This window comes from Columba livia, chromosome Z, assembly GCF_036013475.1.
Source record: "Columba livia isolate bColLiv1 breed racing homer chromosome Z, bColLiv1.pat.W.v2, whole genome shotgun sequence".
NCBI lineage: Eukaryota > Metazoa > Chordata > Aves > Columbiformes > Columbidae > Columba > Columba livia.
Window position 1 is genome coordinate 2,534,710 of NC_088642.1, and position 21,364 is coordinate 2,556,073.

General features: G+C 49.0%; 1 protein-coding gene across 6 annotated transcripts in view; it reads left to right on the forward strand.

Annotated features, from left to right (window-relative positions):
• Positions 1 to 21,364, forward strand: part of ZBTB7C (zinc finger and BTB domain containing 7C) — a 165,108-nt gene that overhangs the window by 20,048 nt on the left and 123,696 nt on the right. For 3 of the 6 annotated variants that reach the window (XM_065046849.1, XM_021284909.2, XM_065046851.1), the window contains exon 1: positions 4,703 to 4,917. The exons of 2 other annotated variants lie outside the window; for them this stretch is intronic. The gene's annotated coding sequence lies outside the window, so the exon portion shown is untranslated. Of the gene's footprint in view, positions 1 to 4,702; positions 4,918 to 9,386; positions 9,693 to 21,364 lie in introns of those variants that run through there. One more of the 6 variants, XM_065046850.1, reaches the window with a different exon arrangement.

A 21,364-nucleotide genomic window follows, 5' to 3' on the forward strand; every position in this document is an offset into this window, starting at 1 on the left:
GGTGAAGAGTTTCTTCCGAAACAAACCCGGCGTTGGCAAGGCGGCCCCGTCTCCGGTTTGTCCGTCCTTGCTTTTGGCACGAGGCCGGAGCTTGTATCCCAGGAAAATAATACGTAGCCGGGAGGCCAAGACAAACAGCGTGTCCCTGCTTATTTTATGACTTCTTGTCCTTCCTCCCAGCCATCGACGCCTTTCCCTTAATAAAGGATGTTTTGGTCTCCATAGGGGACTTCCCAACTTCTCATGGTTAAAGCCAAGTTGGTTGACAAAGGGAGGATCTGGAGAGACCGGGGGCTCCTGCTCTTTGCAACCCTTTTCATGGCGATGTTTTGATTTAGGGCCTTGTTACTGTGATGAGCAGGTTTTAAACTAAAAGAGGGGAGATTTAGATTAGATATTAGGAAGATGTCCTTTACCGTGAGTGTGGTGAGAGCCTGTCCCAGGTTGGGCAGAGATGTGGTAGATGAACCATTCCTGGAGACATCCCAGGCCAGGCTGGACTGGGCTCTGAGCAACCTGAGCTGGTGAAGATGTCCCTGATCATAGCAGAGGTTAGACTAGATGACCTTCAAGTTCTCTTCCAACCCCCAAAATTCTGTGATCCTGTGAAAATCACTGTTGGATTTTAGTGGGAAATGCAGGCAGTACATTGCGATGGATGGTGCGATGCTCCAGCTGGTGGCCATCTCCCCTGGGACTAACGCAGCAAGTGGTCTCATCGTAGTGACTCTGAGAGCAGATGTTGGCCCCACCACCCCCAGGGCCCTGGCAACTACCAGGAACATTGCAAAGAATTCAGCCCAATGCTTGGGACAACAGCATCAATGCTCTATTTAAAGCCCCAGCTCTTGGCATCAGGTGCTGTTGTGGGTTGTCCGCTTTGGCTGGTGGAGCGTAGAGGAGAGCAGGACATGCATCTGCCTTCATGGTTTGGAGGAGAAGCTCAGAAACTTGTCTGCCATGCAGACTTAGAGGCAAAGAAGTAATTTGTTTAAGCCATGGGAATTTTTTTTTTGGAAACTGCCAGAGGGGTTTTGAACCTCCAGGGCTTGCAGTTCCAAGTGCAACAATTAAAAGTTTGGGGTATTTAGTGAACTCTGCATAGCTGTTTTTCCTCTTTCATAGTTCCATCATACCTTCTAATTAATTCCCTTTAATTGCTTTTAATTTCCTTTCCTCCTTATTTTCTCCCTTCGTATAACTAGCACTGTCATCCTTTTAGTTTGCCTTTCATGTTGGAGACTCACCATTTGATTTCGTTTCACCCACGTTGTGTCTTGCAGCTATTTCATTCCTGGAAAGCTCCGGCTCCGGAGATAAAATCTAAGTGGATTCAGAGAACCTAAAAGGATCGCATGCTTCATGGCTTTCTCTTTAATAATATAGGAGGTAAACAGAACGTAATAAAAGATCCATCCTCCTTGGAAAAGGGCCATTTTCCGTCCCCTGTATTTTTGCAGTACCGTCATGCCGTGGATGCTCTTAGTCACCGGTGACAAGATAAAGAGCCTCTCGGTATCCAGCGCTGGGGGGTGTCTGGGGCTGAAACGGGCTGTTTGGATGACACACCGTCTCGCTGTATTTTGATTTAGTCCTCACCGATGTCTTACACAGCACCCCCCACCCAAATTCCCACCGCTGGGACAGGCAATGTTGCGGATGGCACCTTGTCTAGACAGAGGGGACATAGGGAGGGTGACAAGTTGCCGGTTTTGGCCAAATGAGGCTTTAGCCAATTATTAAAATTTTGACATTTGTCTCCAATAGATCTTTGGTTTAATGTGCACTAAAGGGCATGGTGCATTTTGGTTGAGGCACGTTCCACCCCAGTCAAAAGTAAAAATAAGAGCAAGCAAAGCCACTCAAAAACACTCAGAATTATTGTAGAGACTTGGATCCATCCAGACGGGTGGTTATCGGGAGAGCTCTTTGGAGCTTGGCCAATATGCGCCAAGAGCTGGGAGAGGGGTGGCAATCATATATTTTGGTTTTCTACATCATCTCCCTTCTTGAGTGATGTTGCGATTGCTTTATCTGATCTGACCTCTTTTCCTACTGCTCCTCTGTTCGTAGTGGTATTTAAACACTGTCTACCCCTATGTTTTCCATGGTCCAAATAAACCAGGCATTCAAAACCTCCTTGGCAGTTTTCCTCCCAGCTGCTGAAGGATTCGTGATTCCAGTGCTATTGCTTAATTCTCTCCAAGGACTTTGCAAATGAGAGCGAGCAATGCTCTGAGTACAGAATCATAGAACAGTTTGGGTTGAAGGGACCTTCCCAGCTCCCCCAGTGCCCCCCCTGCCATGAGCAGGGACATCTTCACCAGCTCAGGTTGCTCACAGCCCCGTCCAGCCTGGCCTGGGATGTCTCCAGGGATGGTTCATCCACCACCTCTCTGCCCAACCTGGGACAGGCTCTCACCACCCTCAGGGACAACAATTCCTTCCTCATGTCCAGCCTGAATCTCCCTCCTTTAGTTTAAAACCATCACCCCTTGTCCTGTGGCAACAGGCCCTGCTCAAAGGTCTGTCCCCATCTTTCTTAGAAGCTTTGGTGAGGAACAGAAGGTCGCATGAAGCAGCAAGGGCTGTCCCAGCTGCTATGACTTGGGGATGTGCACGTGTGGTAGGGCCAGGTTATGTGATGGTGATTCAGAGGTTGGTGGAGAAACTTTCTTGGGCTACCCAGTTGCTATAAGGAGAGAGCTGAGTTTGGGTGGAAACCACGACAGTGGAGTCAGCGGAGGGAGGAATGCGGTCCTGGGCCCTCAATGTGCCAAGAAGAGCGGTTCTAAAGACAAAGTCACCAAAAAGATGGGCTCTTGCTACCTTGGGAGTTTAGTATAGATTATTATTATTCTACTAGCAGTTGGAATAGTAGCAGTAGTAGTAATTTAGCTTTGCAGGCTGTCCTGCTGGTCCTCCCTGAGTCAGTAGGTTGTTCTGTTGAGTTGCCATCACTGTGAGATGGTAGAGCAAGAACGGGTGGGACATGTTCAGGGCTGGTCTGTGAGCTGTAGGGTCTGGTTTTGGAGATCCTAGCAGCTCCAACTCCCTTTTTTTAAGGTGCTGCGGGGCTGCCAAGGAGGTCTTGGTGAACTGGCCCTCTTTGACAAGGGAGGAGTATTACAGCAAATCCTTTTTTGTCCAGGTGGGACCAAGCTATGGCCAGGAGTTGGTGGCAGCCAGTTTAGCCCTGGGGCTGTCCCCACTGTCTAGAAGCCCAGGACCAAAGTGGCTCTGGGCCAAGCAGTCACCGAGACATAACATCTTGCAACGAGCTGATCAGAGCACTTTGTACCTTGCATTTGTGGGTGAATCATCCTGGCGAGAGCCGAGAGCGAGCAGGGATCTCCGGAGGCACTGGGGTGCAGGTTCCTGGCAGCCCCGGGCCGGGTGGCAGTTGTGGGGGAACCTCCTTGTCCCTGTCCCGTCTGGGCACGTCCTCATGGCTGCAGCTGGGGCTGAGATCTTCGGGGCTGAGGGCAAGCGGCTGCCTGCAGACTTGGCCTGCGAGCAGCATCTTCTTCTTGGGACTTTAAGAAATCACGGAAGCAGAGAATGGTTTGAGTTGAAGAGACCTTCCCAGCTCCCCCAGTGCCCCCCCTGCCATGAGCAGGGACATCTTCACCAGCTCAGGTTGCTCAGAGCCCCGTCCAGCCTGGCCTGGGATGTCTCCAGGGATGGTTCATCCACCACCTCTCTGGCCAACCTGGGACAGGCTCTCACCACCCTCAGGGACAACAATTCCTTCCTCATGTCCAGCCTGGATCTCCCTCCTTTAGTTTAAACCCATCACCCCTTGTCCTATCACAACAGGCCCTGCTCAGAAGTCTGTCCCCATCTTTCTCAGAGGCCCCTTTTAAGTCCAGAAAGGTGCAATAAGGTCTCCCTGGAACTTCTCTTCTCCAGCTGAACACCCCAGCTCTCTCAGCCTGTCCTCCCAGCAGAGCTGTTCCAGCCTCGGATCATTCCTGTGGCTCCTCTGGTCCCTCTCCAGCAGGTCCAGGACTCGGAGATCCTTCCCCAGGGTGCTATGAGGAGGTGCATGTCTCCTCTTTGGTATATTCCTCCCCCAAAAAAAAGTCACCAGGAGGAAGTTTTGGGGATCTGGCCTTGGATTACCCGAGAGCCTCTTCCCCACCCCTAAGCAATACAAGGGGCTTTATTTCCTCGGTAGGAACCGGGTCAGCTCCTTGTTTGAGCATCCCTCAGCTCTGCGCTCCCGATTCTTCCCACTCCTGTCTTAATAACCGTAAAGATCAGGGTTGCCAAGGTCTTCCCGTTGCTATAGTGAGATTAGATAGGGCAGAGCACTGCATTCCCTCCGCCGAGGGGAGAAAACACTCACATCCCTTCCCTGGCCCTCACCAGCTGCCTTTTTTCCTCCACTACAAGCTGCTAATTGCACCTGAAAGACACGCTATCTATTTCCCCAAAATTAATATTTCATAGCCTTTAAAAAAAAAAAGACAAAAAATTATTGAGGCATTTTCTGCTAGAATCAAGTTAAGAGACTCTCCGGCTGTAACGAGTTTACAGCGCGAACTGCGAAGTTAAAATATTTATCTTCATCAGCGCGTCGCTCGAGCCGTCCTCTTCCTCGCGGGGTAATTAGCAAGAGGCACGTTAGTCCAATCAGCAGGTGCCTGCGAGACACAGATTTGCCTTTTGCTTCTGGGCGTGGTGAGGAGATGATTTATTAAACGAATTTGCGAGCTGCGAGTCTGGCCAGACCTCTGAGTCAAACCGCTGTAGGAAAAGAAGGAAACAAAACCACCAGCCGGGGCGTTTGCGGGCAGAAGATGGGGCGCATTCGCTTCGGTACGGTCGATTGTTTGCTCCTGTGGACGTTTGCTCCCCAAAAACTCTCGAGGACCTACGGGAACTGACCCAAGGACCGTCGGATTGCAGGAGGTAGTTTTTCATTTTATTGTTTTCTTAGGTTTGATTTTCATGTTCTTAGTTTTTGTTTTGAATTATTCTTTGGGGTGCCTGGGGACTTGGGTTGGTTTATATGAGAATTTTGGATGAGATGTCCTCAAATACAGGAGCACTTGGCTTGGGGGATGGCACATTATCCCTCCTCTCCGCCTCCTTTTTTGGGTTTAAAGTGTTTTGTTTTGTTTTCTTTTTTGAAGCTGTGAAGTTTAACCCTCTGTAACCCAGCACCAAATGTGAAGTCAAACCAGCACAAGGGATCTGTGTGATCATTTGAGTGTGTTTGTGGGATGGAGGGTTTAGGTAAAGGGCTGGTATTTGAACTTGAGGCTGTATCTTGTGTGTGTTGGGTGCTGGTACCCCAGGATGTGGGGCAGGGTGAAGGACACAGGTCTTCTGGACACCTTGCTGTGGGGTGCGCTTCCCAAAACTCGCATATTTTATGGTGGGGCCAGAGATGTTCAAGTCCATAAACCTCTCCGGTCTTGAGACTGGTGAGGAACATGCAAAGGAAGAGCTTCTGGTGGCCCCGTAGCGTAGGAGAAGGTCCTTGGCTGGTGACCTGGGAAGGGTCTGGTGTCTCATCCTCTGAGCAGATGTATTCTTGGCAAGGTTCAAGATGTATTATTTTTCCTCTCCAGCAGAAAACCTCACTCTTTACTTGAAATTTTTGAAAACAGATCTCCTGAGCAGCATTGCAAGCTCTCTGTGTAGAGGGGGCAGTTGGAGATCCAGTTTTTGGTAGGAAACCAGTTCTTACAGACATTTTCTGCTGGGTCCCAATTTATGTTGTGGTTGCCACTTGCATTTTGTCTGCCCTTGTCTCCTCTGCTTTTGTCTCCTTGTCTCGTCTGCCAAACTTCCCCCAGATGTGCTGGGCTTCACAGCTGGAGGGGTTGTCAGGAGAGCTCTCACATAGTTACTCGCAGGATTTGCCATAGCAAACGTTGCTCAGCGTTGATCGCCTGGTCTGCTCTGGTTGAGCAAACACAGGGCTCTGAGCAACCTGATCTGGGTGAAGATGTCCCGGCTCATGGCAGAGGGTTGGACTAGATGAGCTCCGAAGGTCCCTTCCAACCCATTCTATGATAAATCTTGATGCTGCCATTGCTCCCACCACTGCTCTTCACTTGTGGTCAGGCTGGGAAGCACCTGGCGCTCCCCACATCTTGTGTTCCTGGGTTTTTCATGACTTAATTCTGATCGTCATTCAGCAGTGGTGGCTACATGGCTTGCAGGAGATGTACTCAAAATTTACATCCTGGTGGGAGGTGTCATGCCCTGTGCTGTTTGATCAGGGCTGATATTTGTGTGATTGTACTGGCCCGTGCTGGGTGGATGCTGTTTGCAGAGTTCTTCTCCCAGGCAAATACCAATATTTTGCTTTCAGTAAACTTCCTGTTTTTGGGAAGCCTTTTTGGCTTTTTCTCTGCTGTTTTCCAGCAGGTGGTTCCAGCTGCTTCTTGGGTTGGAGCAGCCAAAGCCATTGTTGGTTTAACGCAACAGGGAACATTTTAAAGGTGCAGCATCTTCTTCTTCACCACAGTGTGGCCAAGAAAGCAAAGCGTGATGTGGTGGCATTGTGGTTGGTGCCCTGGGTAGGCAGGAGGAGGCTGGACCAGGCCAAGAGGATGGTTTCTGGTCCAAATCCTGCATGTTTTTGATAGAAAATGGAGCAGGGACTCCCCTGTACATGGTCCCTGTCTGGCTCCAGTGCTGGTGGAGGAGCTTGGTGGAGAAGTGATCATGGAGGGTACGAAGTAGAAGCCTTGGCCCTGGTGTGAAACCCACCCATGGTTGTCCCATCCTTGCGTGTTTTGTTCCTGAAAGCCACGGTAAAGGGTGTGGTTGCCCACAGTGGGGTGGGTTTGTTGTGGGTTTCAGGGAGAAGAGTGTTTGGGTTTGTGCAAAACTTGGTCTAAGATGCTTGCAAGGTTTTCTAGAGATTTTTAGGGGAAGGACCAAGGATGCAGGAAGGAAGGGATCGGGGTGGGTTGGGGAAGAACACTCAAGGGAAAATAGAAGGAAAAAAGGATAAAAGCAACTTCCCTGGATGTGGGGGAAAGGAGGGAGGGTCACAGCTGGGATGACGAGTAGATCTGATGTCTGGAGGGGCGTACTGGAGGCTGGAGAGCAGGAAACTCGCTGAGATGTTGAAGAAGAGGTCGATGGTGAACCAGCAGTGTGAATAGGAAGGAAACTAAAGGAGGGAGTTTCAGGTGAGATATGAGGAAGAAATTGTTGTCCCTGAGGGTGGTGAGAGCCTGTCCCAGGTTGGGCAGAGAGGTGGTAGATGAACCATCCCTGGAGACATCCCAGGCCAGGCTGGACGGGGCTCTGAGCACCCTGAGCTGGTGAAGATGTCCCTGCTCATGGCAGGGGGGGACTGGGGAGCTGGGAAGGCCCCTTCTAACCGAAACTATTCTGTGATTCTACTTAATTGTCCTTAGAGCTGATGAACTGCTCAATAAGCTTTTTTTCATCCTGTATGACACAGAGGGGTGTGCACGAGCAAGACACTCAGCCCTTTGCCCATGCTGAGGAGCAGCAGGTGTCCACAGCATGTAGGTACCAGCCGCGATGAAACCGTCCATGTGTTGCTGCACAGACAATGTGGAAGAGATCTGTGGTATGGTTGGGGAGCAAGGAGAGAGGGGAGGACATGCTCCCAAATGCCTTTGGGGGCACTTGGAGCTCTTTCTGGTTATCCAGGTGGCCAATTTTTTGGCGTTGCGGCCAGCCCTGCGGGCTGTGGTGCTCATCTCCCGCTTCTCCAGCGATGCCAGAAGATGTGCATTATGTATGGCCACTAAAACTCTCACCCTGCTGCTTCTGATTACGGAGAAATTACAGGTTACTGGGCCAGACTGTGCAACCAGTGACGTCTGAAGGGCTTTGATGCCCCGGGCAGAATTCGGTCAATAATGCGTTACTAACTACAGGTGCTCGGCAGCAGCCTGACCTCAGCCCTGGAGATCCTGCTTATCCAAAGCCCACATTTCGCAGGGAATTTGCAAGCCCCAAGACTTGCCTCAAATCCTTTGCATATATATACATATATATATATATATATATATATATATATATATATGCATATATTTTAGTTCTCCTAAGGTTTGGGCAAGGCTTCTGTTCTGGGTGCTGTTTCCCGTGACTCAGAGCATAAGTAGCAGTTGGCTGCGCTCACCTGGTTTGCTTGCTAAAAATGAATGGCGGACAGTCCAGGGTTTTGTTTCCTGCAAGGACAACTTCTATTTCAGTCGAGTTTGTCTCTGATTACGGACTGTCAAACCTCAGAAATTCCTAACTGCCTGCCCACTCTCTAATTTTTATTTTATTTTTCTTAAATAGAAAAAGAGCATAGCCCTCTTTTAGTGGAAGGCCAGAAATATTCGTAAGAGCAGGTGGATTTTGGAGGGCTCGTGCCTGGGTAACGATGCAAATGGTGAGCAGCACAATTTTTGGCAGGAGATGGTAACCACTGAGCAACCGCATCATAGGCACATTTAAAATAAAGACCTCCAGCTCCACAGCCCTCCCTGGGGTCATTTGTTGTGTTATGTCATACTGGGAATATCGTGAAGAAGAGGACTGTCTTTGTCCAGTACATCTAAGACCCACCAAACTGTAATTACAGCAATAATTTCAAGGCTATTGCCCATTTTGTGGTGCCTAAGTGGAAAGACAGAAAAACATAGTGGGGTGATTAAGACATTGGAGTTGGTTTGATATTGAGATGGTGGAGGAGATGGGCTGGCTCCTCTATGAGTCTGAGCATGATGACACAGAGGCAAACGGTGTTAGTTCAGGTCTGTAGGGGAGAAAATAAAGTCATGTTGGTGTTAACATGACACGGTGACAAAACAACATCATCACCACAACTCTTCGGAGGCAGGATCACACGATGACATCTGATGCGGGGCTGCCCCAGAGCATGCGGACGTGGGCAGCAAGGTGGCTGCCCTTCCAGCTCCCTGTGCGTGCACACACTTGTGCACGTGCACACACAAGCACACGTGCATTTGTTATCTTACTTTTACGTTGGACCGTTGCCCCAGAGCAAAGGCTGTTGTTCATCCCTCTGCCATGTGCTGCAGCTTGCTGAGGTCAACTTGGCTTGTAGGTGGCCCTAGACAAGATGTTGGTGTGTTCTCCATCCCGTCTACTTGAGCATGAGTCTTCCGTCTTTGGAAGGACTCAGGTGGCGGGCTTGGTGCTGGGCCCCTCTTTGGTGCTCTGTCCTGTCCCTGGCATGGGAAGCCCAGTGATACTTGGCCGCAGGATCTCTGTTGCTCCACATGCAATGTTCAGGGCCAGGCTGGATGAGGTTCTGAGCAACCTGAGCTGGTGAAGATGTCCCTGCTCATGGCAGGGGTGGCACTGGATGAGCTTTGAAGGTCCCTTCCAAGCCAAACTGTTCTATGACTCTATATTTTCATTGACAGGTTGGCACAGGATGATGATGACTGACCCTCATAAAGGTTTTCTTCTGGCAGAAGAGTGGCCTTTGAGGACATGAGCTAAGGAGAGTTGAGGAAAGCAGGGGTACAAGGAAAGATGTGGAATAGAAGCCTGAATTAAAAGTCGTCTTTGAAGAGATGACTTGGTCGCTTCTGACCCAAACCGTTCTGTGATTCCTCCTGGATCCTGGTGGTGGTCAGCTCTTGTCTGCAGCTGGGAACCTCTGTTGATCTCCACACTTGCTGCAGAGCAGCCATCTACCTACAGGTCAAGTTGAGGGAGGAAGTAAGGTGAGAATGAGAGGAAATGGCCTCAAGTTGCACCAGGGGAGGTTGAGGTTGGATCTGGGGAACAGTTTCTTCCCCAAAGGGCTGTGGGGCATTGGAACAGGCTGCCCAGGGCAGTGCTGGAGTCACCATCCCTGGAGGGGTTGAACAGACACAGAGATGAGGTTCTCGGGGACATGGGGTAGTGCCAGGGTTATGTGAATGGTTGGACTCAATGATTTTGAGGGTCTCTTCCAACCAAAATAATTCTGCGATTCAGGTTGCAAAAAACTGATGTTAGGATGAGAATTCATCCCATGAGGTTGGGTACTCCTGAAGGGACACCTGGGTGTCTTCCTGGCTTGGCCACTACTCGCTTGGCTGACCATGGCAGGTTTTGTGTTTCCACTGCCTTGTCTGTGGAGCATCATTTTGATTCTTCAGGGCAGGGCTTGTCTTTGATGTTGGAAGTAAAACCCGAGTAACTTGCCAAGCACGACATTAGGCCCTCTTGTCTAGGTCTCTGGACCTCTCTGTAATATGGACAGTGAATTGTGATGATACGGCATGCCCACAGCCTGCAAGTTGTTGTAATTCTTCAGATCTTCCACCTTCTTGAGGAGGAAGAAGTCAGAAGGTCTGCAGCGAAATGGCCCTGATGTGAACTAACTACCCAGCCTTTTAGATCATTGTCTCATAAAACTTGCACAAAATACACACAAAGTTCAAAATAACAGATGGCTTGGTTTTTCCTCTTTTTTCTCAAATACAAGGAACCCCAAGGTTTGTTATTTTGACCTTGCAAACTGTATACAAGACAGTGATGAATTTGCAGGAGTGGGATAATCAGCTGGAAGGAAAGAGGTCAGTGGAAGAGGTGTTTTTGGGAGTGAAAAAGAGATGGGGAACTTTAGACTGCTGGTCATGCAGTTAACCAAAACTATAGCCAAGGAGTGTCCATCCCACCAGAATACAGTAGGATCGTCCTGCATGGTCCAGCTGGTGGCAGAAAGAGAGGACGTGGGTATGGACTGGGCACCACGAGCTCAGCCGCCTCCGCTCAGAGGCTTGAGCTGAATTTTGCGTTGGTGTTATTTTCTGCAAGGCTTGGGATCCAGCTGCTTGATGGGTGGGTTGATGTTTTAGAGCAGAACAGGCTTGGATTAATGTGAAGTGTTTTAGATGTGAGAGGGAGAGAGATTTTATTCTCCCTTTTAAAACCTCTATGGGATTTTCACAATTAATTTCTCAGTGACTGTAGCTTCCATGGTGTGAGTTCAGCTCAGGCTTGGTGTGTAACCAAGTCACTCTAGACCAAGGCAGAATCATGGAATGGTTTGGGTTGAAGGGACCTTCCCAGCTCCCCCAGTGCCCCCCCTGCCATGAGCAGGGACATCTTCACCAGCTCAGGTTGCTCAGAGCCCCGTCCAGCCTGGCCTGGGATGTCTCCAGGGATGGTTCATCCACCACCTCTCTGGCCAACCTGGGACAGGCTCTCACCACCCTCAGGGCCAACAATTTCTTCCCCATATCCAGCCTGAGTGCTGCAGCAGCCTCTGTTGGGCTCAGACCTGTACCTGGCACTCGCTGGGAGAAGCCAAAGCCCTGGCATTGGTTCCCCCCCTGGATCTTCTGAGAGTCAATATGCAAACTCCTGCCTGGGCTCTGATGCAGCAAAACGACTGCCAGCTTCACGCTGGCATTTCAGAGCCCCAAATCCCCCAGGGGGTGTATGAGCAAGTTGTTTTTGCTGTAACTTTTGCTTTTAGTTCAAAGCTCTCCTCCCTTCGCCTTCAAATCCATCCTCTGCTCTCTGTTTCCTCCGCAGAAATCCTGTTTTCTTCTTCCCACTAGGATTCCCCTCCCTACCAACGAAATCCAAGCTGCACATTTTAATGCTTGAGATAGATATAAAATATGATCAACAGTCCAGGCATTTCTTTTTCAAAATTCCTGCAGTGATTGTGAAGGTTTCTCTAAATAGCTACTGCCTGCAAATATTGGCCTGGAGGAGGCTGACATCTCAGAGAAGGGTTTTTTGTAGGAGGTGACTGTGTGGTGGGGTTCTGAACGTCATTACGGGAGGTTGAGGTTGGATCTGGGGAACAATTTCTTCCCCAAAGGGCTGTGGGGCATTGGAACAGGCTGCCCAGGACAGTGCTGGAGTCACCAGACCTGGAGGGTTGGACAGACACATAAATGAGGTTTTCAGGGACATGGGGCAGTGCCAGGGGTGGGTTAATAGTTGGACTTGATGATCTTGAGGGTCTTTTCCAACCAAAACGATTCTATAATTAAATGCAATTGGGGTGGTTCTCCTCCCTTTGCTGGATTTTCCAAGTCCTTGTTCCCATCTCCGCACGCTCGACGTTTATCCCAGGTTGAGATGGGACAGTCCGGATGGGTCCCAGCTCTGGTATCCGTCATCCTTCGCAGGCAGCAGCTCTGATTTCGCCCTCGTTTACATGGGTACAGCTGGGAGTGTCACCCGTGCGTGGTAATGGAGAAGCCTGTGTTTTTAATCACTTACTCCGAGTGTAATCCCCAGGCCATTCTGAGTCACATCAAGAACTGCAAAACAAGGCGTCTGAAGTGTGTCCTTCACTTTGGTGGGCGATGACGTCGTCGGGGCGAGTGGTGATGTACCCTGTTTCCCCGAAAATAAGGCAGGGTCTTATATTAATTTTTGCTCCAAAAGATGCCTTAGGGCTTATTTTGGGGGGATGTCTTATTTTTCCATGAACAACAATCTGTGTTTATTCCTGAACAAAAAAATCAACATTTATTCAAATAGAGTTGTGTCATCACATTCTGTAACATCACAATAACTCTCCAAACCCTGATTTCCATCATTAATTTCTTGTGACTGTATTTCGTTTTTCCATGTGCAACAATCTACATGTACTGATATTCAGGAACAAAAATCAACATTTATTCAAATGCAGTCATGTCATCATCTTCTCGAACATCATCATAACTCTCCAAACCCTGTCTGTCCTGCTGCATTCTATTGCCAATTAATTTTGCTTTTTTACATGTGTAGCTGCCTGGACACTATGTGAACTGCCTTTTAAAATGAACTGTAACTAGGGCTTATTTTTGGAGTAGGGCTTTTATTTGGAGCATCCTCAAAAATCCTGTAAAAACATGCTAGGGCTTATTTTTGGGGTAGGACTTATTTTCGGGGAAACTGGGTAGAGACCACTCAGCTCTGACTGCTATACACTGGCTGGGAAAAACAAGGTGCGCAGCACCCTGGCTGCTAAGAGAGAGAAATACCAAGGGAAAAACAGGAGCCAAAGGGTGATTTGCAGCAATGATAGTAAGTACAGCTCTTAAAAATCCTCTTGGAGTCGTGTCACAGGTCTGCGGCGTAATGTGAAACAAGAGAAGCCACCTGGCAGTCTGGGGAGGTTGCCTTGAAGGCACCGTCTGCTCCCTGCAAGATGTGTTGCTGGTAGGGAGGGCAGATATATGGCAGTTGGAGAAGGAAGGAGAGGGATGCGATTATTCTCTCTCCTCTGTGCAGCCGTGCGCCCTCACAAGCTGGTGTGTGCGTGGAGATGGAATGGCTCATGGAATCATAGAATGTCCCGAGTTGGAAGGGACCCACAAGGATCATGGAGACCAGCTCCTGTCCCTGCACAGGACACCCCACAGTTCACACCATGTGTCTGAGGACGTTGTCCAGTCTCTTCTTGAACACTGTTGGTCTTTGGGCTGTGACACCTCCCTGGGGAGCCTGTTCAGTGTCCAGCACCTCTGGGTGAAGAACCTTTTCCTCATGTCCCACTGACCCTCCCCGGCACATCTTCTGCCATTCCCTCGGGTCCTCATGAGTCCTATTGTCTTGTGAGGATATTGTACCCTTTAAGCTGTGGTTGCTTAAAGTTTTAGCTGTGCAAGTGGAAAATGAGATGGTGGAACCAGGAGGAGGGGAGTAAGGGTAGACTGGGCAGTGAAAACCAAATGACTTTGTGGCGAGACATTAAAATCAGGGTTTTGCTTGCTTTTGGCTGGAATTGTGCAGGGAGGAGTGTAAAGGGGATTAGATATCAACTATTTAGTTAGTGTGACAGAGGCTCCAAGTTCAGAGCATGTCCCTGTGATTAAGATGTGGGGTGGTGGGCCGGTCAGGGTCATGTATGGGTTTAGAAAAGAAGACCACCAGACCACAAGGAACCCTCCCGCTTTCTGCCTGCACAGCCAGGTCACATTGGGGCCTCCCAATGGCCCGTGGCGTGTCCTGCTGTCCCGCCGGGCTGTGGTCAAGCCATGTGCTGCAGTGTTAGGCTCAGTCACAGAATCCCAGAATGTCAGGGGTTGGAAGGGCCCTGGCAAGCTCATCCAGTGCAATCCCCCCATGGAGCAGGAACACCCAGATGAGGTTACACAGGAAGGTGTCCAGGCGGGTTGGAATGTCTGCAGAGAAGGAGACTCCACAACCCCCTGGGCAGCCTGGGCCAGGCTCTGCCACCCTCACCAGGAACAAGTTTCTTCTCAAATTTAAGTGGAACCTTTTGTGTTCCAGTTTGCACCCATTACCCCTTGTCCTGTCACTGGTTGTCACCCAGAAGAGCCTGGCTCCATCCTCCTGACACTCACCCTTTATCTATCTGTAAACATGAATGAGTCCCCCCTCAGTGTCCTCTTGTCCAGCTCCAGAGCCCCAGCTCCCTCAGCCTTTCCTCACACGGGAGATGCTCCACTCCCTTCAGCATCTTGGTGGCTGCGCTGGACTCTCTCCAGCAGTTCCCTGTCCTGCTGGAACTGAGGGGCCACAACTGGACACAAGATTCCAGGTGTGGTCTCCCCAGGGCAGAGCAGAGGGGCAGGAGAACCTCTCTGACCTACTGACCACCCCCTTCTAATACATCCCAATGGTGATGGGTTGCTCAGAGAAACATCTGGCTAGGACTGTTGGTGCCCAGAAACACCTGATGGGGAGAAAGGAGCCTCCTGGGAGAAGCATCATAGGATGGTTGGGTTGGAGGGACCTTCCCAGCATCCCCAGTGCCCCCCCTGCCGTGAGCAGGGACATCTTCACCAGCTCAGGTTGCTCAGAGCCCCGTCCAGCCTGGCCTGGGATGTTTCCAGGGATGGGGTTTCTGGGAAGGAAAGCTCCCATCTCTGAACTCAGCACGCTGGGGGAGATTGGGTTAATGTCTCGTTATTGCTGGCTTGGGAGACAAGTCTGCTTTACTTTATTTTTTTTTTTTTTTTTTAATTTTGATATTAAAGACATCCTTTAAAGAAGTGTCAGCTCATAGCTTGTCACTTTTATGATTTAAAAAATGATATCCACTTGCCTGGGGTGTATTTGAGAATAGCAAGGAAGAGACTACTTTAGATTAATAAGTGAGCGCTTAATTAATTTTCGTTATTTCCATAACAGTGTCCTCTAATTAATAGATAGTGGATAGCCTCTGTATTAATGCAGGGGTGAGTTCTCCAGTGGTGCCATCCTAGGAGGGTTTTATTGCTGGGAGGTGCAGTTTTCCTTAATTTTTCTAGGAAATTCAGGAGCCAGGAAGGCCAAATTTTGTCCGTGCCATTGTGTGCTGGTGGCCAGGTCTTTATGGGACAAGTCTAGTCCTGGTCTACTGCAGGCAGAGGAGAGCCAAGAAGCCGCCCTTATGTTTTAATTAGTCTTAAGTAGCTTGCAAAGTAGATGCTTGTATCATGGCCATGGTTTTTCCTCTCTTTTTTTTTTCCCATAAAAGCCTGTCGTGCTGTCGTTTCGTGTGTTCCTTCTTCAATGAGCAGTTATCTTAGGGAAATGGGTTAATGCCAGGATTGGGTTAACGGTTGGACTCAATGATCTTGAGGGTCTCTTCCAACCTAAATGATTCCGTGATTCTGTATCTTACTTCTGGTCTGGAGGTGCACAAATAGTGCTTGTATTATTCAATGTATTCATCAGTTATTTGGACGAGGGAATGGAGTGACTGTCAGCAAGTTTGCTGGTGACACCAAGCTGGGAGGAGTGGTGACACGCCAGAGGCTGTGCTGCCATCAGAGACCTGGACAGGCTGGAGAGTTGGGTGGGAAAATGTAATGAAATAGAACAAGGGCAAGTGTAGAGTCTTGAATCTGGGCAGGAACAACCCCAGGTTCCAGTGTAAGTTGGGGAATGACCTATTAGAGAGCAGCGTAGGGGAAAGGGAGCTGGGGGTCCTGGGGACAGCAGGGTGACCATGAGCCAGCACTGGGCCCTTGTGGCCAGGAAGCCAATGGTACCTGGGGTGGGTTAGAAGGGGGTGGTCAGTAGGTCCGAGAGGTTCTCCTGCCCCTCTGCTCTGCCCTGGGGAGACCACACCTGGAATATTGTGTCCAGTTGTGGCCCCTCAGTTCCAGCAGGACAGGGAACTGCTGGAGAGAGTCCAGCGCAGCCACCAAGATGCTGAAGGGAGTGGAGCATCTCCCGTGTGAGGAAAGGCTGAGGGAGCTGGGGCTCTGGAGCTGGACAAGAGGACACTGAGGGGGGACTCATTCATGGTTACAGATATCTAAAGGGGGAGTGTCAGGAGGATGGAGCCAGGCTCTTCTCGGTGACAACCAGTGACAGGACAAGGGGTAATGGGTGCAAACTGGAACACAAGAGGTTCCACTTGAATTTGAGAAGAAATTTCTTCTCAGTAAGGGTAACAGAACACTGGCCCAGGCTGCCCAGGGGGTTGTGGAGTCTCCTTCTCTGCAGACATTCCAACCCGCCTGGACACCTTCCTGTGTAACCTCATCTGGGTGTTCCTGCTCCATGGGGGGATTGAACTGGATGAGCTTTCCAGGTCGCTTCCAATCCCTGACATTCTGTGATTCTGTGATTCTGTCTCAGATACATGCTGTAGGGGGATCTCTCTCTTTATATCTCCGTTTCTCTCTCCTTTTTTATGCTTGGGTCACACCGTTGTTTGTGTTAACAGCGGAACGCGATTGCATTGGGTGACTTGAGATGCAGAAGCAGAGAAAAGCTGGTGATAAAGTTTGAGGTGGGAAGGAGACAGAAGCAACCTTTTTGCTTGGAGATAGATCTTGGTAGTAGCTGGGACTCCAGGCTCGGCAAATTACGTGCTGTGGAAGGAGCAACATGCAATTTGCATCCTGAAGACCTCACCTTACGAGATGAGACAGGCACGTGTGTGCAGACGTAGAAGAAAGCCGGGGAAGCCACGGGATGTAGGTCCAGGATGGTTCTTGGTTTTCTTCGTCACCAAACTGCCCCAGGGCTGTCCCACTTTAATTTTAGTGGCTATTTTGCCCCTTGTCTCTCTAGTGATTAAATCACTCTTCCCTGCATCCTAATATGTGCTCAGTGTTTTCCTGCAACGATAATCCTGCTGCCTTTGGAGATGTGGCGTGGATGCGGCCTCGGCTCTGTGTTGGGATTTGCACCCACTCGTACCAGTGGTGAGCGGGGACCTTAGGGCTTATTTATTTTTCTTTCACTTAATCCACTCCGTCTCCTGAAAGGAAAGCTTCATGCAGCTACCCTGGGAGACTTTTCCTCTCATTCTCCGCTGAACCTGTGTGAGATCCCACGGGCTTTGAGTGATGTTTATAGGCTCTGACAAAGGAGAAGCGTCGTTCTGACAGACGACAGGTATTTTGGAAATAAATTACAAAAAAAAAAAAAACAAGTCGTGGGAGTTGAAAACATAAATTTTTGTTGCTTCTGCAGTTCCGAGCAACCTCTCCTTGCCAACAGTAGCCCTTCAAAGAGGAAGCACAATTTGGCTAAAATTACTCGAATGAGGTAATAAAATTAGGCTCCCATGCAAGTTCCCGTTATTCACAAAAAGCGCATTTGTTTGGATGCAAATTACTGAAGACCTTTCACTGATACAGTGGGGAAAAGAGAGCGTTTTCTTGAGCTTCCTACAATTTAGCCGCTGAGCAGATTAATACTAATGTAACATCCAAATACTCTTTTAGAGCCCATTTATACTCTATTATACTCTGGGGACTGCCGCTCTTTGGATGTAATCTTGAACACAGCTCATCACATACTGTTTATAATTTATATAATACCTTACAATCTCAAAATGTGTGTCCAGGAACCCCTTTCCCAATGCCTGGAGCTCTTCCTTGGTGTTATTCCTCTGGGCACAGGATGTTTTTGAATGTGGTATCGGTGGGGAAAAAAATATCATGTGCAGCAGGATGCAGAGGATGCTTCACTCACCTGGAATTACATGGAACTTGTATGTGAGCAAAATAGTTGCCAAAATTGCTAATCATGCCAATCAACAAGGTCAGGGACTTGTTCTTGCAGAAGGGAGTCAAGGAACCTTTGAATGCAAGTCTTGGAGATGCCACCGTAGTGTGTTGGTCCGGTACTAACACATGCTGGTGAGCTCAAGAGCCTTTGCTTCGCTGCCTCAGTTTTCAGTTTTGGGGTTCATGTTGAAGAAAAGCCCAGATCTAACTTGATACCAAGAGGTTTTCAGTTCAAGAGTCCAGAGAAAAGGAGCAGCCTCCTAAGGAGTATTCCCAGGAGCTCTGTATTTCCCATAAGGTTGCTTTTTAATTTTTTTCTTCATTGTTATCATTCATGGTTCAGCAGGTGAAGAGCCAGCTTCATTTAATAAGGGATGCTGGCTGAGCTTCAGGAATGGGAAGTTAAAAATAATGGATTAAACACAGAAATATGTGGAGAGTGGAGAAAAAGGCTGAATGTGAAGAGGCTTGTTTTTCTCCTCTCCCTCACCTCAAAAAGACAAGAGGTAAAAGGTTCCAGAGAAAGGACAACAGGAGAGAAAAGCAAAGTATATATCTACATTTTTTCCCCTTGCATTAATTCTGCAGCTGTGTCCTAAAAGCAGTGTTTTGTCTTCTGTATTTCATACCTTCTATGACCGTGACACCTGCTTTTATCTGGTGGACAATGGGAGTGCAGCTGGCGTTGAGCCCGAGCCTGAGCTGTTCTGCACCTCATGTGGCTTTGAGTTCAAATAAATAGTTTGACTCACTCAAGGAGTGAATCAAAAGGAGGAACTTGAGCCTCCATCCTACAAGCACCGTGCTGTGCGAGTGAGGCGTATAAACATGTGAGTTATTCTTTCGTGTGCGGTTTGATGCAAAACTGGAGGAGAAGTCGATATTTCAGACCTCCCGTAGATTTGTTCGGGCTCTTGATGGAGGTTTAGACCCTTTAGAAACCCAGGAGAGTGGAGGTTTGTGGTCTGTCCTGGGCAGGTTGGTGGTCTGTCCTGTTCTCAGCTTTGGTGCTAAGTGGTTTCAGTCTGAGCAAATTACAGCACTGAAAAGGAAAAACAGAAAAAACAGCCCCCCTGAGCTATCACCACAAAATGGGGATAATATATTGCTAATGGCAGGAGACTCTATATTGAGATATTTTGCCAATGGGAAAAGTTGGTACCTTGCTGGTGATGCCTGGGGACAGGTTCTCCTGGCCTTGACTGACTCAATGATCTTGAGGGTCTCTTCCAACCAAAATGATCCTATAAATCTATAAAAGTACTTCCCCGTCAGTCACCCCAGGGAGGTCACACCAGAACAGCGACTGATCTAATGGTCTAATGGTGCAAATTTTCCTTTAGCCACTGTCTATCCAAGCTTGGATCTGTTGAGCGTGACATCTTCTAGAAAACACGGTTGTGGGCAGCTCCACCGCATCAGACAACCCAAGTTCGTGATGAGAATTGCAGCTGGCCTGGGGGCTCTACTGAGTCCCACCACCAACCTAATGGAAAACAAGCATGGGTGTGACCACCCTCATGTCCCCAAAACCCTTCACCAAGGCTTTTGGTTGATGGATGTGCTTATCCGCATGAGTATTACTCATCCAAAGAGGGGTTGTAAGACAATACCCTTGGTTGTCATTGCCGGCTGGTTTTGTCAGGCCTCCAGAGCCTTGCACATCACTCATGGCCTGACATGGTCGTCTGTGCATGTGAGGAGAAATCTACTGAGAAATTGTTTTTATTATATGTTAGCACTAGCAAATAAATAATGTTCCTTCTTGCCTTGTGCATGAGGAGATGGTTTTCTGCTCTGCCTTCAAATGGGGTGATTAATAACAAACATTAATCCCCGTGAATGACAGCAGTATATTAGGAGTGAAGCACCTGTTAAAATAATTTGAGAGACTGTTGTTGGGTCTCAGGCTAGCACATTCTCTTCATATATAATATTTTCATAAGGTGTAAATATTTCTAGACTGGGGCTGTTGGCTGGAGATCAACTTTCGGGAATGTACAGAAGAGGATCATGTACAAGGGCATCTCAGGGTCTCAGCATCGCTGTCTAGATCAAAACTGAGCTGTTCCAGTGTAAATTATTTCAAAAGCCAAATTTGGGAAAGCCAGGACTTTCATAAGCTTAAGTTGAGTTTGGCGGCTGGATATGTTCAAAATCCCCCGGGGGAGTTAATTTACTTTTAATGTCCAGGCATTTTATTTGAAATGTCAAAATGAAATGTGTCATTTTGGAAATGCCAAAACATTTCTTTTTTGACGTCTTCTCAATGAAGCTTTTCAACTTTTTGTTTAGAAATGACAGTTTGCAGTTAGAAGGAGGAAAGGTTAAACTTGGAAGCGAACTAAGACATTTTGTTTCGATTCAAACAAAATGTGGAGGGCTGAACCCCTTTCCCTTCCTCTCAAATCTGTTTCTCGTTGACCCAAGCCATTTTCATCCTGCTTTTAGCACAAATAGGAAATGTCACTGCATTTGAAAAATTAATTATTCATCCCCTTCCAGCTCCTGGAGAGCCCTGGTTTGGAAATGGTGGAAAACACTGATGGAAAACCCAGGCAGAAATATGTAGAAGAGCCCCTTAACATGATGATCCTGAATGTGGGATTTCATGGAAGGCTGTGAGGATGTGCTCAGGTGGCCAAGAGGCCACCAGCATCCTGGCTGGTACCAGCACTGGTGTGGCCAGCAGGCCCAGGGCAGCGACCGTCCCTGTGCTGGGACCTGGGGAGGAAAAACCTCGAATCCTGGGGGCAGTTTTGGGAGTGCAAAATTGTGGTACCAGGGGCACCAGAATCACCTCAGGGCTCAAAATGGCGGCCAGAGGCGTGGCGGGATCACCTCACAAGAAAGGCCTTGAGGTGCTGGAGCGAGTGGAGAGAAGGGAACGGAGCTGGTGAGGGGCTGGAGCACAAGTGTGATGGGAGCGGCTGAGGGACCTGGGGGGTTCAGCTGGAGAACAGGAGCTGAGGGGACACAGGGACACAAAGAAACGGCCTCAAGTTTCACCAGGGGAGGTTGAGGTTGGATGTGGGGAACAATTTCTTCCCCAAAGGGCTGTGGGGCATTGGAACAGGCTGCCCAGGGCAGTGCTGGAGTCACCATCCCTGGAGGGGTTGAAAATACACGCAGATGAGGTTCTCAGGGACATGGGGCAATGCCAGGGGTGGGTTGTGGTTGGACTCAATGATCTTGAGGGTCTTTTCCAACCAACATGATTCTATGGTTCTATGACTTGTTACCTGCTGGTAACCTCCTCGTTACCACCCACCCAGTTGTGGAATGTGGCCCTGCTCGCACTGGTGGCTGCAGCAAGCCTTCGATCTTGACGCACCCTCTTTGCAGGCAATGAGGAGTGATCTTTCCTTAGTGTTCGGTGAGGAGATGCATCATGCTGTCTGCTGGAGCTCAGGGAGGAGCGTCGCCAAAATGCAAGAGGCTTGTTTGATCTTCCAGGATCAGCGCCCAGCTTGTTCCTG